Source organism: Homalodisca vitripennis, unplaced genomic scaffold (assembly GCF_021130785.1).
Source record: "Homalodisca vitripennis isolate AUS2020 unplaced genomic scaffold, UT_GWSS_2.1 ScUCBcl_9758;HRSCAF=18361, whole genome shotgun sequence".
In the NCBI taxonomy this organism is placed as follows: domain Eukaryota; kingdom Metazoa; phylum Arthropoda; class Insecta; order Hemiptera; family Cicadellidae; genus Homalodisca; species Homalodisca vitripennis.
The window spans coordinates 24025-39159 of record NW_025785961.1 but is presented as its reverse complement, the minus strand read 5'-3'; positions in this window follow the sequence as shown (position 1 = coordinate 39159).

Here is a 15135-nt window from a genome sequence, read left to right as displayed (position 1 = left end):
ACAGATAAATGAATAATGAAAACAACTAATATATTTTTAAACATTTTTATTATTTGTACGAATATTTGTATTTAAAATTTAGCATTATTCATTTTAATTATTTTTTTAATATTTAACCTCTTCATCATGAAATGAGTATTATTACGGTATAAGATTTATCTTACTAGCGTGGTAAAATAGATTTCTAGTTATTTGATAATATTTTTTCGTGGATTTTAAAATTGGAAAATTAAAAACGCGTCACATTTACAATTACAGAAGATGTACTGCTACTATAACGTATTGTTAATTACTCTCAACTTAATAGTTCCGTTTTCACTTCTATCGGCAGTCCCACGACTGCTACTGTTTTTTTTCTGTCATATGTTCTGGTTACTATATAAGGAGATCCGTCGCACTGCCTCATTAATTTGAGCTACAGGGATCATGGTAGGTCTAAAGGTACGGCTACAAACATACGATCCTATCCTGTCCTTTCCTCTCATGTGGTAGTTGACTTTTTCCACCGATGGTGGCTGACAGAGATGATGTTTTTGCATGAATAATTTACAAAGCACAAACCTAATAGTGAGGTGCAACGATTTCAGTAAGTTAATTTTCATTCCGTGTGCAATAATTTGATTGATGAACACTTCCAAGCGTTAAACATGCTTGACGTGTGATGTGGATGTGTGAGGCATGTGTTGCTAAAGCAAATGTGATCTTTTCCTATGTTGAGAATGAAGACTACTTTAGTTTACATTCTATGATTTGGAAACTCACAAAATTGGTTAAAGGAATTGTAAATGACAACTCTTTATTAAATACGTATGTAAATGATATTGAAGGAAATGTCCAGTTAGTAAGGACTAATGTAAAACCACTCTAATATTACCAACAATCGCAGACCATGCCTTCCAGACTCTTTCTGACTTTAGTGTGCAATCACAACAAAACAGTCGACCTACAACACCATCCATGTCTAAATCAAAGGCCTCTTGACCAAACTACCTTCATTTATATAAAGCGAAGACAATACTGTTTGTGTCTTTACTAGTGACCAGCTTATCGAAACTCATTTCACTGAAATTTCAGATGGGACGATACTAAATCGTGAGATGAAATCTATCCCCCAGGGCTCTGTCCGTTTATTTCTGGTGGCTATAAACGATGCATTTTATTGTGTTTATAGTAAACTGGTGCTCCTTGCTGGCGATGCTACGTTGTTCTCGATTAAAATGGATTCTAGTGAGGCAGAGGCCTCTGTTAGCACTTTATTTGTATGAGCCTCTGACTAGTTCGCTAGTAACAAACTCTCTTGTAACCTGTCTAAGAACCAGTCTATAAGATTCAATATTTGTCTGGTTAATATCTATGTGCCAACTGATGCTATTAGGCCTACTGGCAAGATGTTAGGTTTTACTCTTGAACCTGAGCTGAATTTGCGTGCTCATGTTGAACTGTTATGCAGTAAGTTTAGTAGTCTTGTTTTTATTGAACATGCTAAGTGTTGAGATGCCCATTAGCTTTTTAAGATAGGCTTTTTTCGTTCTTCCAATCCCATGTACTCATATACTCGTAGCATATGGTATTGTACTCTGGGGTCATTCGTCCCATGTACACAAGTTTTTATTGTTGCAAAACAAGGCTGTTAGAATCTTAATTAGTGCCTGTTAGAATCTTAATACTGTAAACCTGTATTTGTACCACGCATCATTCTCGTAGTGCATAACCTTTATATTTTCATTTGCTTGTTAGCTATTTATTAATAAGTTTAATTTACTATTACCTCTCGATAGTGATAAGTTAATTCATATGATACCAGGTTTAAAGGAAACATTTGTACCCATAGATCCAAATTGGAGCTAACCTCCAAATGATTTCCTTTAACTGGTATGAAATATTTCAATAAACTGCCAGGAGCCATTAAATTAGTAACACTAAATAGATTTAAAACTATTATCAAGTCAAGAATGCGGATGAATACACTCAAGATGATTTATGAGATTCAGCGAGGAGAGGACAGGACACAATGGGACGTGTGTAGATGTACTTTTGGGCGTAAGATAGGCCTTCCAAGAGACGTTGCTGAGCAATAGTGACACTAAATTCTATCAGTCAATCAATGCTAATAATAATAAATGTTTAATAATAATAAATATTTTATTCCATAAGACATTTTTGCAGGAAATGTATCGGAATCATCAAATTTAGAGAGCTAAGATTTTCAATACACTACCACAAAATTCTCCTTCATACATACATTGTTTGCCGTCACACTCTCTCACTCAGTGGAATTGTCCAACTCTAGTCCCTATTCAGTCTTCCAATCGAGGGTCTCCCAATTAAATACTATAAGCTCGTCCGTGTTGTAAAAAGTGTTTGCGACTAAAGTTGATTTCAGGCGAGCTCTAAATGCCTTCGACACTGGGACATTTTTAGCGAGTTTAGTAATCTGTTGAGAAAGAGAACTCCTGTCTGGGAAGGCAAACGTTCAAACAGTACCGCCCCCATGTGTGCCCCAGTTCGGTAATTGTTCCTGCCTCTAGTTACATAAGAGTGTATGTAACTACCTCTTATAGCATTACATTTAGATTAAAAAAAGACAGGTCTCTAAAATATAGAGGCAGGGCAATGTCAACAGTTTAGGTCTTTGAAAGTTTGCCTACACGACTCTCTACTACGCAATTTGACAATTATTCGGATTGCTTTTTTTTAAGAATGAAGATTCTTGAGAAATTTGAGTTTACACAGCCTCCCCACAAAGTTACTCCGTAGGATAGGTGTGGGTAGATTTCTCCATAGTATGCCGTCAAAAATATCTGGGTCGGGCAATACTCGGATAGATTTCTCAAAACATACATTCCTGAGGATAATTTTGAGTAAACGTGGACTACGTGACAGTCCCAAGTCAACCCTCGATCAAGGTATATTTCAAGGATCTTTTTTGTGTAGACTTCTTCAATCTCAGTATCGTCTAACATTACTATTGGACGTTTGTTGGCGTTTTTGTTTCGCGAACAGAATTGGATGAAATTTGACTTTGTTGAATTGGTTTTAAGATTAAGCTCATTAAGGGGAGTCAGGTGACCAAAATTGACAAAATTATGGATTTATGATTTCAAAATTTCCTTAGCTTAAAATATATCTACAACCTTCATAAATAAGGCAAAACAAAAATCATTTTGATATCTCTTATAGTTATTTTGAAAAGGTATCTTAAAATTAATAAAATTAACATAGCGGAGATAGGGACACCCGGACCCCCTTAAAGAGTTGAACGTGTTGTTGAGCTCAATGAATGTTATATTTTCGAGTTCTTCGATTGAGTTAGCGTTGATACAGAGATTCGTGTTATCTGCATACTGGACGATTCATCCTTGTTGAACAGATGAGCTGGCATCATTATCGTAAATGAGAAAGAGTAAAGGACTAAGAATATAGCCCTGCGGAACTCCATACTAAATGCTTTTTAATTTCCGAAAAAATAACAATTTTTCTCTAGTAATTAGGATACCTTTTGTTATCCATGTACACTTTTTTCCTCGGGTTTTGTGAAATTTGTTTTAAGGGGCAGCTCCCGTTCAGGTGGCAGTTGAAAGTTGTTTCGAAATTTTTAAATTGAGGTTCCAAGGGATCTCAAAAATTTAGAAAGCACCAACTTTATCTTGAAAGAAGAGAATTTAGGAGATGAATATTTATGGGCCTTGTATTCCTGATTGTTTTATTGTATATTGGATCGCTTGCTGGCTCGTGACTATTGATAAAGGCTATTTGTTTGGCATAATGGTCAGATATTGCAGTGTTGACGACCGCAACCTGCATCCCTGGTAAATTGGTGACGATGTTGTCGATAGCTGTCACTGACTCGGTCGTTACTCTCGTTGGCGAGTTAACTGACCACTCAAGACCAAATAACCGTAGCAGGTCAGCAAGTCTTTTTGTTGTAGGGCTAGTAACATCCAAAACGTCGATGAAAAATTCGATCTATTACAATAAAATCGCGGAGTTGTTTTTAGTGTAATAGACAATGTATGTTCAAAACTTGAAAAAAGGATTCTTCGTTGCCGTTGGAAGACCTGTATAAACCTATAACGTCGATTTGAGAATGTTTTGTTTGTAACTTCACCCCTGTAACTTCAAAGTCCTTGTCTGAGGGTTTGCAAATTTGGTAAGGGGGAAAGGAGAAATTATTTTTGGTAAGGAAGGTGAGACAGTAGCAATTTGCCAATTGACAATTTTGAATTAAAATTTTCAATGTTGCTTTTTGTGAAACCATATTCGGTTACTAGTAGCAAATCGGGATGAAGATCATCGCATATGAGAGAGATTTCATCTCCTTTGTTTGTGCCTATTTGCACATTTTAATGATCAAGAGATTTTTTGTTTATTTTTTTTTTCGAATAATCACGTGGGTGGTTTTTCTTATGTATTTTTGGCGGCATCGTCAAACGTCTTATGCGGGAGAGTGAAGGTCTCCGGAGTCTGCGGTGGTGAGTTTGTTCAGGATCGTGACGGCAGAGTAAAGGGTGGTTGTGACGTTGGCGGCGGCGGTGGGACGGCGCCCGGCGTTACGGTTGTCAGGAGTAACCTCAGCTTTCTCGGCCGCAGTAGTCGAGCGCTCAACACGCCGAGAACCTCCACGATGAGTCTGGCCAGATGCCACTTGCCTTTAATGTGGAGATGCATTCCCGTGCCTCGTGAAGTGCTTCCGCTGCAGTTTATTCATATCTTGGACAACGATGTGTTACATAGCAGCCAGTTATTCTATACAAGTATTCACGAGGGCGGTGTGCTGGTTGATATCGTGTATAGAGGGCAAGTCGAGTTTGGAACTTTAGGTGGGTTAGGAGGTTGTGTATTACGTCGTTTAGACTCTTTCGATGGGTGCTTAAGGAAAGTAAATGGATTGTTTGTTCCTTTTTTTCGTTTTTACAAGTTTCTGGGTTTCATTTAGATTTTTGCAGACGCATTTCGTAGGTTGGAGTCTTAAACTTTCAATTTTAGCTTCTAATACTTCAACTGTGGTTCTTAGACTTTTTACAATAAAATTTCATTAAAATGGTCAGGGACTGGGATTGAGAGAGGAAGGGTTTGAGTTTCTTGGGTGGTTAGAGGGATTGGGTCGCACTGTACAGCACCGTCATTGGATTGCACAGGTTTTGATCACACTGATAACTGGGAACTTGTAGAGGCAAAAATTCGAGATGTATATAGACTAAGGCGCTGGGCTGACTCGATAGCATGGTATAATATGGATTTTAGTTCGTCTGTAGGCGTTTTATTTCTTCCTTCAGAAGTATATTTTCTTGCAATAATGAACTTTGGTCAGAAAGCGGATGAATTGATGAAGAGGAAGTGTTTGTAGATATTGCAATGGGTGTGTTGTAGTGGGCGGGGGTTGAGGGGGTTGTCATTGCAGCAGGTGGAGTGAGTAGGGGTGTTGAGTGGTGTGGCGAGGGCGGGTGACCACTGGAGACTAGGCCGGTGAACACGCTGCAGAAGACATACGTCTCGGGGTGACAGGGTGTTGTCCAGCGTGCTTGTGACAGTGTGTTGTTGTTGTGACACTAACCACCGTCACTTCGGCGTCACTTTTAATTGATAGGTTGCAGGTTTTTCCAAACAACGCCAAGACACATCATTTTTTTTAACTCTAAAATGTTTATATTTATGGTCATCGTATAAAATGCACGGGTTTCCTTTGGTAGTGTGTTCAATTTTAAATGACATTTTATAAGTCTGATAAAAAGTAGTTAATGGAATACATAAATTAATATAATAAATAAGTTAGTATAATAAATTATTGTCGATACATATTTGTAATAATTCAATTAACAAAATGTCAATAATTAGGGTTCATAACTAAAATTGTGTACATTCTCGCCACATTAGAATCACATTCTAACATAATATGCAACATTGATGCATCCTTCAACCATTTGCCAATTTTTCTCCTACAGCGTCGAAGTCAATCATTCGAATGAGCGATCAATCAGTCAAATGCAAAAAATTCAGTGACATTATACATTACTTGTAATGCTACAAAGCTTTTCAAAGTAACGAAGTTTTAGCTCGTTGGGTCCTTTCTGAAAGGGGGTGACTGCAATTGTTATGATCAGTTCTGTCCGCTTTTTCTGCAAGAATACGATTGAAAGCTCTCTCTAGGATTTATAGGATTCAGCGTGGAGAGGACAGGACAGGATCGGACATGTGTAGCCGTACTCTTAGGCGTAAGGTAGGCACTCAGGAAATGCACTATTTGCGATGTGTTATCTAGCTGTTGTGGACAATTGCTAAGCAATAGTTACACTAACTTCTGTCAATACTTATCAATACTTATTGTAGAGACATGTTTTACAATAAATTAAAAAACAAAATATCAATAATTAGAGTTCAGAAATAAAATTGGAAACATTCTCACCACATTAGGATTACACTCAAACATACAATTCAACATTCATGCATCCTTCAACCAATTGCCTATATTTCTCCTAAAACGTCGAAGTCATTCTTTTGATTAAGAAAACTCCCAGTCAAATACTGAAAACGCAATAACATTATAAAACGCTTGTGACACTAAAAATCGTTTCCAACAAATTTTTAGGACAATGGGTGCTACGGCATTTATTTACCGATTGGCCAGCTTAATGATGAGGTTAGCACGTATCTGTTAGGGCAGATGTTCGTAAGACTATAGTTCTATGTTAACTTCGTGTTTACGTGTAAACGACTACTTCGCATCTAACCACCCAGTAATTAGTGGGGGTGATATGACCGCACGTCACACCAGAGGCTCATTCACGAATGTAGTTGGGTTAACTCAAGCCTGTAATTACATGTACGTATTCTTCTTTACTCCGGTAGACCTGTACACTTAAACGTTCGCAGACGGCAAACGGTGTGCATCGACAAACGTCAAGTAAGGTTAGTTCCACTAAGGAGTAGACCAAGACTGTGCCACATCCGGCGTAGTGCATCCCAGGTAAGCATATCTGGTTGATCAGGGTCTAACAATCCGTGAAGGCTAATGCTTTTCTCACATTTTCTAAGACATTACTAAGGAGCATATTAGGTATCCATCCCAACTATTCCGGTACGGGATTTACCTTTATTTCAGGACAAATTTTACTTCTGGGCTACCTCCCCTCACACGATTAGGCGAGGGTGACCCGATCGCAAAATATGTTCATTATTGTTCATTTGTGCTGGGTTACATTTATAATTTTAGAATGTAATTCAAATATTTCCATCACTCTTAATATGTTGGATGTGGCCACTAAGGCCCTACGGATTAGAGCTATTTAAAGTAGCCGGTCTCGTTCAGCATACACTATCAGTGAAGGTGTTATTACAGTTACCACTGCAATAGTACTGAGAGAAATTGGTACGGTCATATCCTCTAATAAATAATCATTCTCTCAAACTTTCATACATGAGCGGCTCTTCATTCATACTCTATCTCATTACATTCACAAGGTAACTCTTCTTGATGACCGGGAAGAGGCCGGGGCCTCTATGACGCAAGTGTGCATTACATCATCAACAACAGGTAAACAGCTCAGACACTTCCTATAATTACTTTATATACTACAGTAAAGTAAGCAAGGGCATTTTTATGAGGTACATGAAACAAAAATTATTTTCAGAATTTAGACTTTTATCTATATATTTTCAAGTGTAATTTTAATATGAAAATAGTCATTTGAAGTATTAAATAAATTGAAGAATTATTTAATTTTACACATAAACTTATAGCAAAACCAAAAAAATGATGCGTTTTTCTATTAAAAAAAACTAACAATGTTAGTGTTTAACGTATTTTATTAGTAGGCCAATATAACAAATCTTACTCGTGTTGATATGAGAGCAGAAAAAGTTAAATGGTATTAATTAAAAGCAAAACAAATCCGATTTATCGGCACCATTGAAATTTTACATTTTTGGGTACAAGTCATATTGGTAAAATAATACAGTATTATAAAAAACCAAAAGCTATTATAATTTAAGTGATATTTTTTTATTAGTGGAAGGTAAACTTGAATATCAAGGCTGTAGATGGCCCTCTCAAAGAGATATCTTAATCTGCTCTTCAAAATCGATGAGCTTTGGGAATATTTTAGTTTATGAAAATACTAACACATTCCCACATCTTCGCAATTTTTATGCCAAATTTCGTGTATTTTATTGAATAGCTTCCATGATTTCAGTAACACTTGACTATTTTAGACCAATTTAGACTAAACTTTTAAGTCGAAATTCATAGCTTTCTAGTGTAAGCATTTTTCATGTTATTACATTAAAAGTGCTAACAATCACAAAGGGGGTAGGGTCCTTGTTATCATAGGCCGTTTATATATATATATATATATATATATATATATATATATATATATATATATATATATATATATATCACAGATCAGAGAAACCTATTCCTGTCAAAAGTGATCTAAGACGGGTTTTCATATCAGTCGTTGAATGTATATATTTAAATACAAGGATTCCTTTGAATACACCGTCTTTTAAGTGTTTGGTTTCCCCATCACTACTCTCCAGTTGGCCGTCGTTATACAGGATCGCCCAGCCGCGTGTTGGGAAAGCGGTGATATTCCGTACGGGCATTAACATGTTAGTTGGATCCGACTCATCGTTACTAAAAATAATAATTTCGGTGCTTTTGGTGCAGATCACTATAAAACTCAAGTCGTCATATTGTACGGTTACCAAACAAAAGTGTTCTAATTTTCCAATTCTACTACTTAATATTTTATTTCGTATGTTGTTATTTTATGAAAAAGTAACGTGTTACAAACACAAACATTAATTTTAGTAGTATCACGCCTTTTTTCAATCTTTAGATATATAAGTACATAATTTCAGATACCTATAATACATACGCACAAATATTCAATTTTATTCAAAAAATGTTTTTGGAAGAGTATTATTCGTAACAATTGTTTAAACATTTTAAGCAATTTATTTATTTTTCTGTCTAATATCTAATGAACAATGTACACAAGCTCCATGGGCGTCCGAAACGCTTAAAGCTGAGCTATGTCAGCAGAAATATATAAAGTAACGATAGAAAAAAAAAATTATGGTTGCCTGTAAAGTCGGTTTTACGGGCGAAGATTTTACGTGACAACGTCTTTTTCTCGGTAGAATATTTATTAATATGAATATTATTAAATTGCACAATAGGAACAAGGAATTGAATGAAAATATGAATTGCACAAATTTTAGCTATAGAAATATATATTTTGTTTACTAAAACATTGTACATAATTTGAAATTAATTAAAATTTGTTATTGTAAATGGTAAAGTTGAATAAAACATTTACTAAAATTGGAATTTGAAATTCTTGCTAAACACAGTTAATAGGCAATACGCGCTGTTTCTTCTCAATCGACTGAATTACGATTGATTGCAGAGTGATTTAAACTAATAGGGGAGTTGAACGCAAAAATCGGTAAAAAAAATGTTTTTTCGCTTTTATTTTTTATTTTATTATTTGATTCTTTCTGAACAATTTACTGCAATCCCTACATAAAAATGGCTTTCCGTTGAGCTTCTATGATTTTTCAAATATAAGACTACATAACAAATTTCGCATCAACTTTGCCCTCCGCCTCCTAACACCTGGTGCAAATACAGGTTAGCAGAAGTAAATAAAGAAGAAATTACCTACAATCACAAACATTCTCTACCTCAAGCTGTATTGACAGCAATAAAATCTACATACAGAGATTTGTCAAGATTAGATCTACTAAAAAAATGTTTTCACGGTAAAACCCAGAACGTGAACGAATCTTTCAACAATGTAGTGTGGAACCGAATCCCAAAAAATGTGTTTGTTGGAAGAGAGACTCTTGTATTAGGTGTTCATGATGCTGTTCTAACATTCAATGAAGGTAACATTGGAAGGATCAAGGTTTTAAAGGAGTTAGGAATAAAAGACTGTGGCAAATACACCGTAAGCACATTGAAGAGCCTCGATGAAGTCAGGATGAGGAAGGCAGATCTGAAAGCTGAGTCAATGACTAAGGAAGCAAGAATAAAGAAAAGGAGACAGTTATTAGGTGAGGAAGAGGAAATGGATGGTAGCTACTGTCCTGGAGGCTTCTAAAGATAATATAAACTTATAATTATTTTGATTTTTTGTTTTCCGCTGTTTTTGAAAATTACCGGTTTTTAATATATATGTACCTTTTTCTCAAAAACTATAAATGCTACACACATGAAATTTTTACTGGTTATAAAGTAGCCTTTTAGAAGTACGTAGCTCTAGTTTTATCAAATTTCATCAATAAATAAATATTTAGAAAAATATTTTATCTTAAAATATAAAAATAAAAAATAACACAAATATAAAAAATTTTTTCTTTAGTTGTATCAATTATTTTACAAAGATTTTAGAGGTATAAATACAATATTATAACCTACACCTTGTGTAAAAATTTCAACTTCCTAACTGTTATGAGTTCTGAGAAAAAGGTACATAAAGTTACCTTATTTTAACATTGGGCCTTATGGACCGTTCAACCCGTTCAACATTTGTCAATAGTATGACATAACCTATAAACTCAGTTTCTCAACTTTTGTGTCAATCTAACAATTAATCAATCAATCATAGTTTACGATAATGAAATATCAGTGTACAATTATTTACCTTTATTGTTGTAGTTGTTGTAAATGACGAATCTAAGCACTCCACATTTTCACGAATAAACATAGTTATCTTCTTTATCCCGTGCGGCGGACCCACAGTTATCTGCTTTATCCCGTGCGGCGGACCCACAGTTATCTGCTTTATCCCGTGCGGATCCCGTGCGGCGGACCCACTGGACGGTCATCGTAACGTTACCGGGCGTTACACTTTTTCATGAGTGACTCCGAGCCGCAACCTAATTTAAGACTTTGTCACGTCAATAAATTTAGTTAAACTTGGATTATTTAGACTTTTATTCCAATCCCTTGATATCCATATACAATAATTATAAAGTACGCATATTTAAAAATTTTAGATAACTTGATTGTTATTTATTATTTTGTTGACATTCCAACAATCCAAGTTCTACTATATTTGTTAATGTGAAGTGGACAAAACATTATACATTGCCCATATTATACGTTGTATATACATTAATTATTAATATAATTAATTAAAGTAAGATTGCACAATGGTTTTGTTTTATTAGTCAATGATATTTTGGGAGTCGGGAAACGTTAAGTTATATTTAAATATTGTCTATCATTATTTAAATTTTTATTCTTGAAGCATAATGAATATCGCTTGTTATATTTATAGTGAGACGGGTCTGGATATGGATGTAAATCAGTTAATAAGACTTAATGGAACGATTTATTAAAAGAACTTATCTCAAATAACATTTGACCAAATTCGAATACAGAATATTCCTGTATATAATTAAATAAATACACTATTTTAAATTTCAATACCTTTTTAATATAGATAGCATGGTTTTAAATATTTACAACAGTGAAATGAATAATACGCATAATTTGTTTAAAAATACATTTCAATTTTTAACTAAAAGACGTAAATTCAAGAAACCCATTTTATAATCAATTTATATATTTATCTCATTTATATCTATCAATTTTAAAGGGTGGCGTACCCATTAGGCCGCAGCTTAACTGGGAGGCATGGAAATTTCCTGTTTTCGGTAGTGGTAACCCCCCCCATCACTTATACGCCTAGGTAGCAATGTTAGCACGAAACTGTTATGTAAGATGGCAGAAAAAATTCCAAAGTAATACAATTTCGTAATGCATAGAACAGTAGATATTTATGGCACTTTGTTATTGCTTGCTAAACGTTGTATTATCAGTTAAAGATTGGATTGTATGATAGTATGGATTTTTTTCTTTGCTACATTATTGATCATAAAAACTAAGATCGACAGATTTTAGGATTTGTTATCATCTTTATTTAAATTATATTTTAATGAACAACAGCATAATTTATAGTTGTATCTACATGTAACTAATATATATATATATATATATACAAAATGTACAATCGATATGTACACTAATATTTGTAAAACGACTAAATTACCGAAACTGATTTTATTGTGGATAAAAATGATCTTTATTTATTTTTATGAAGTTTTTAAGTTATGTACTTAGCTGTTTATTCTATAAATGCTGAATTTTATTACATACACAACCCCAAATTACCATATCTTCGTTATTGATATATCGTTTAAAATTATAAAAAAGTAATAAAACATTGCACTTAATAATATTATCATTATGACTACTACCACTCTGTTTTAGAAAAAAAAAATAAAGACAGGGACATTATAGTCATGCATGCATTTATCATACGTCACTGGCCTTGCCCGACTGCAAAACATTCTAACGGCGTCTCATATAGGTCATACTGTGGACATTGTACCTTATTTTACGTTTGAGTGCAATCTCTGTGAATATTTTTCAATTTCTCGATTAAAAGTACAAATAAATATTTCAAGAACTTTGCTGTTGTCATTATCTTAAGTTAAGAAATTATCGACAAAATAAAAGATGATAACTGAAGTTCAAATTGAGATTGTTTTCTTTCTTTGTGGAACTCATAGAAATTAATTTATGTTCAACCATAAGGGTTCCAATGTTAAATATGTCCAATGTTTACGATAGCAGCTTCTCTGTAAGGTATACAATGATAGGAGTATATTTTATAAAAAAAATGTTTTCATGATTACCTTATCATATTCCGGCATGATTTATTCTTATATAGAGAGTTTTCATATTTACAAGCATTCAAAAATTGTTGTGAAAAAAGTAAACGATACAGCTGAAATAAAGTTTCTATATTATCCAAACGTTTTGCTAGCTTTTAATTATACACAAGCGTAGGCCAATCTGGGTTTCTTCAAAGAAATTTTAAAACAGTTGGAAACTATTCAAATAGAAATGTAACTTATAAAAATATTGAAAACGTGATATTTTTTCAAATATAACTAGATTAAAATGTCATGATTTGCATAAATATTGAAAAATCGTCAAATTTATTAATTTTAAACGGAGGCACTGCTCTACAAGAACCTATAATTAAACCTTTTAATCTCATAAATTTCAAAAAATTTATCAACAAAAATTCATTAGAAACTGTACCAAATGAAAGACAATTTTGAAAGTAAGAGCCTTCGGAAAAACTTAATTTTTGCAAGATATTTAACTGACATACAAAGGCATTGAAAATACAAGTCTCATTAATCCGTCAGTCTTTTACACGTCGAGAGTAATCAAAACATTTTAATATTTAAATAGCTCTTACTGATAATCTTGGATGATTCAAAAACATTTCAAAATATGATGAGATTAAACAAAAATTAAAATCTGTTATTTAAAAAGTGACTACAATTTTCAAATTTGTGAGGAAACTAATAATAATAAAAATAAATAATACATTACTTTAATAAATGTATGGAGTTATAAATTTGTAGACTTTCATTATTAGCTAAAGATTATATATTATCTGTTGATTTTATAGACACGTAGGTTAAACTGGATTTCTCCAGGAAAAATTTAAAGAAGCTGAAAACTATTAAAACAGAAATTTAATAAATTAAAATAGTAAAAACGTGATATTTATGGAGAAAAGATGTGAATTTTTTATATATTTAAACTGAATTAAATATTTAAATTGTTGTTTGTTCATACTAAATTTAGATGAGTTCCAATTACTTTATGAGGCTAAATATAATATTCATTAAAATTTTTATTTGTTTTTAATTGGAACTATAGAAGTATACTCGTAGACTCTATCAATCTCTGATTTGCATTATTAGAAAGTTTCTATGGAAACTAATGTTAAAAATTATTGATGTATTTTTTTTATGAACTTGTGTTAGTAATAGGTCGGGACAACATTAAATTTAGCGGTGGTTTTTGCGATTTATATTTGTTAAACTTGAAATTATCATCCTTTCAATATCCTAATAAAACGTCAATCTTATCAATAATAATATCGGTATGCCTCTCAAGTAAGCACCTAGTGCACTTGAAAGATTTTGCAAGATTTCCTATCACTCTAAAAGCAAATCAGACAATCATATCGCGTATCGCCTTTATTTATACTATTTAAATGGCAACCTAGAATCAAATAAGTTTACTTTAAATGATCTCAAGCTGTTCTTTTTGTACAAATACTCATTTCTTGCCTATACCTACTTGGAATACATATTTTTTTTATTTATATTATCTGAAAATATAAAAAACGCTTTTAAAAAGTACTTATACATACAGTTCAATGGTTTACAAAGAGAAATTACGGTTCTACATTATACACTTGTCGTGACATTATTGCAGCAAACGTGACGTAAACCATTATATCTTAATTATCCAACCAAATAAGGGAGGGGAGTATTAAATGGTAAAAGGGTGACGACCTGTCGAAGGACTGGCCCTAGAACCATGTAATATTCTAACCTGGGTGCGCATAACAGTGCCATTGCAGCCATTGCTGTTCATTATAATAACAGTGGTGAATGCACGACAACTGTTTTAAGCACAGGCAGTCCCAATCCCTGCCAAGGTTGGTTACATATATAAACATATACATCTAAAGTAACATTTTATTAGATCACATAAACATTTTGTTTGTAACATATTTTACGGAAGTTTATTGTAATTTTCACCAATCATAACGTGTTCGAGGATAACATACCAACGAGTAACAATGATTCGTTTTCTATGTAAAGTGCAACATGGTCGAACATCATATCGCTTTGCTTAGCCACTACTTTCTTTAACAACTATTTACTATGTTGAGTGTAATTCTAATTGTGCTTAAAAACTAGAACAAATAAGTCTTTATTCATGATGTGATTTCTTTATATGACATTCTGGCGTGACGAGGTGGCATGTCACTGGCCCGGCAACATTTACTTGTTACATACAACTTTCTATAATCTTTAAATTCTATTCACTTACTAGTATAAACATTTTTTACAAAATTAGTGCAAGAACTTATCTATATATTCATTAAATGAAGTTCCCACACGTCCGAGTCAGTGACATGGACATAATGCAGTGTCACATAAAACCTCTTTGTTCCTCTAGCACCACAAAATATATATTATTTTGAAACTCAATTTTATTGTCAGGTTAATTACAAATCC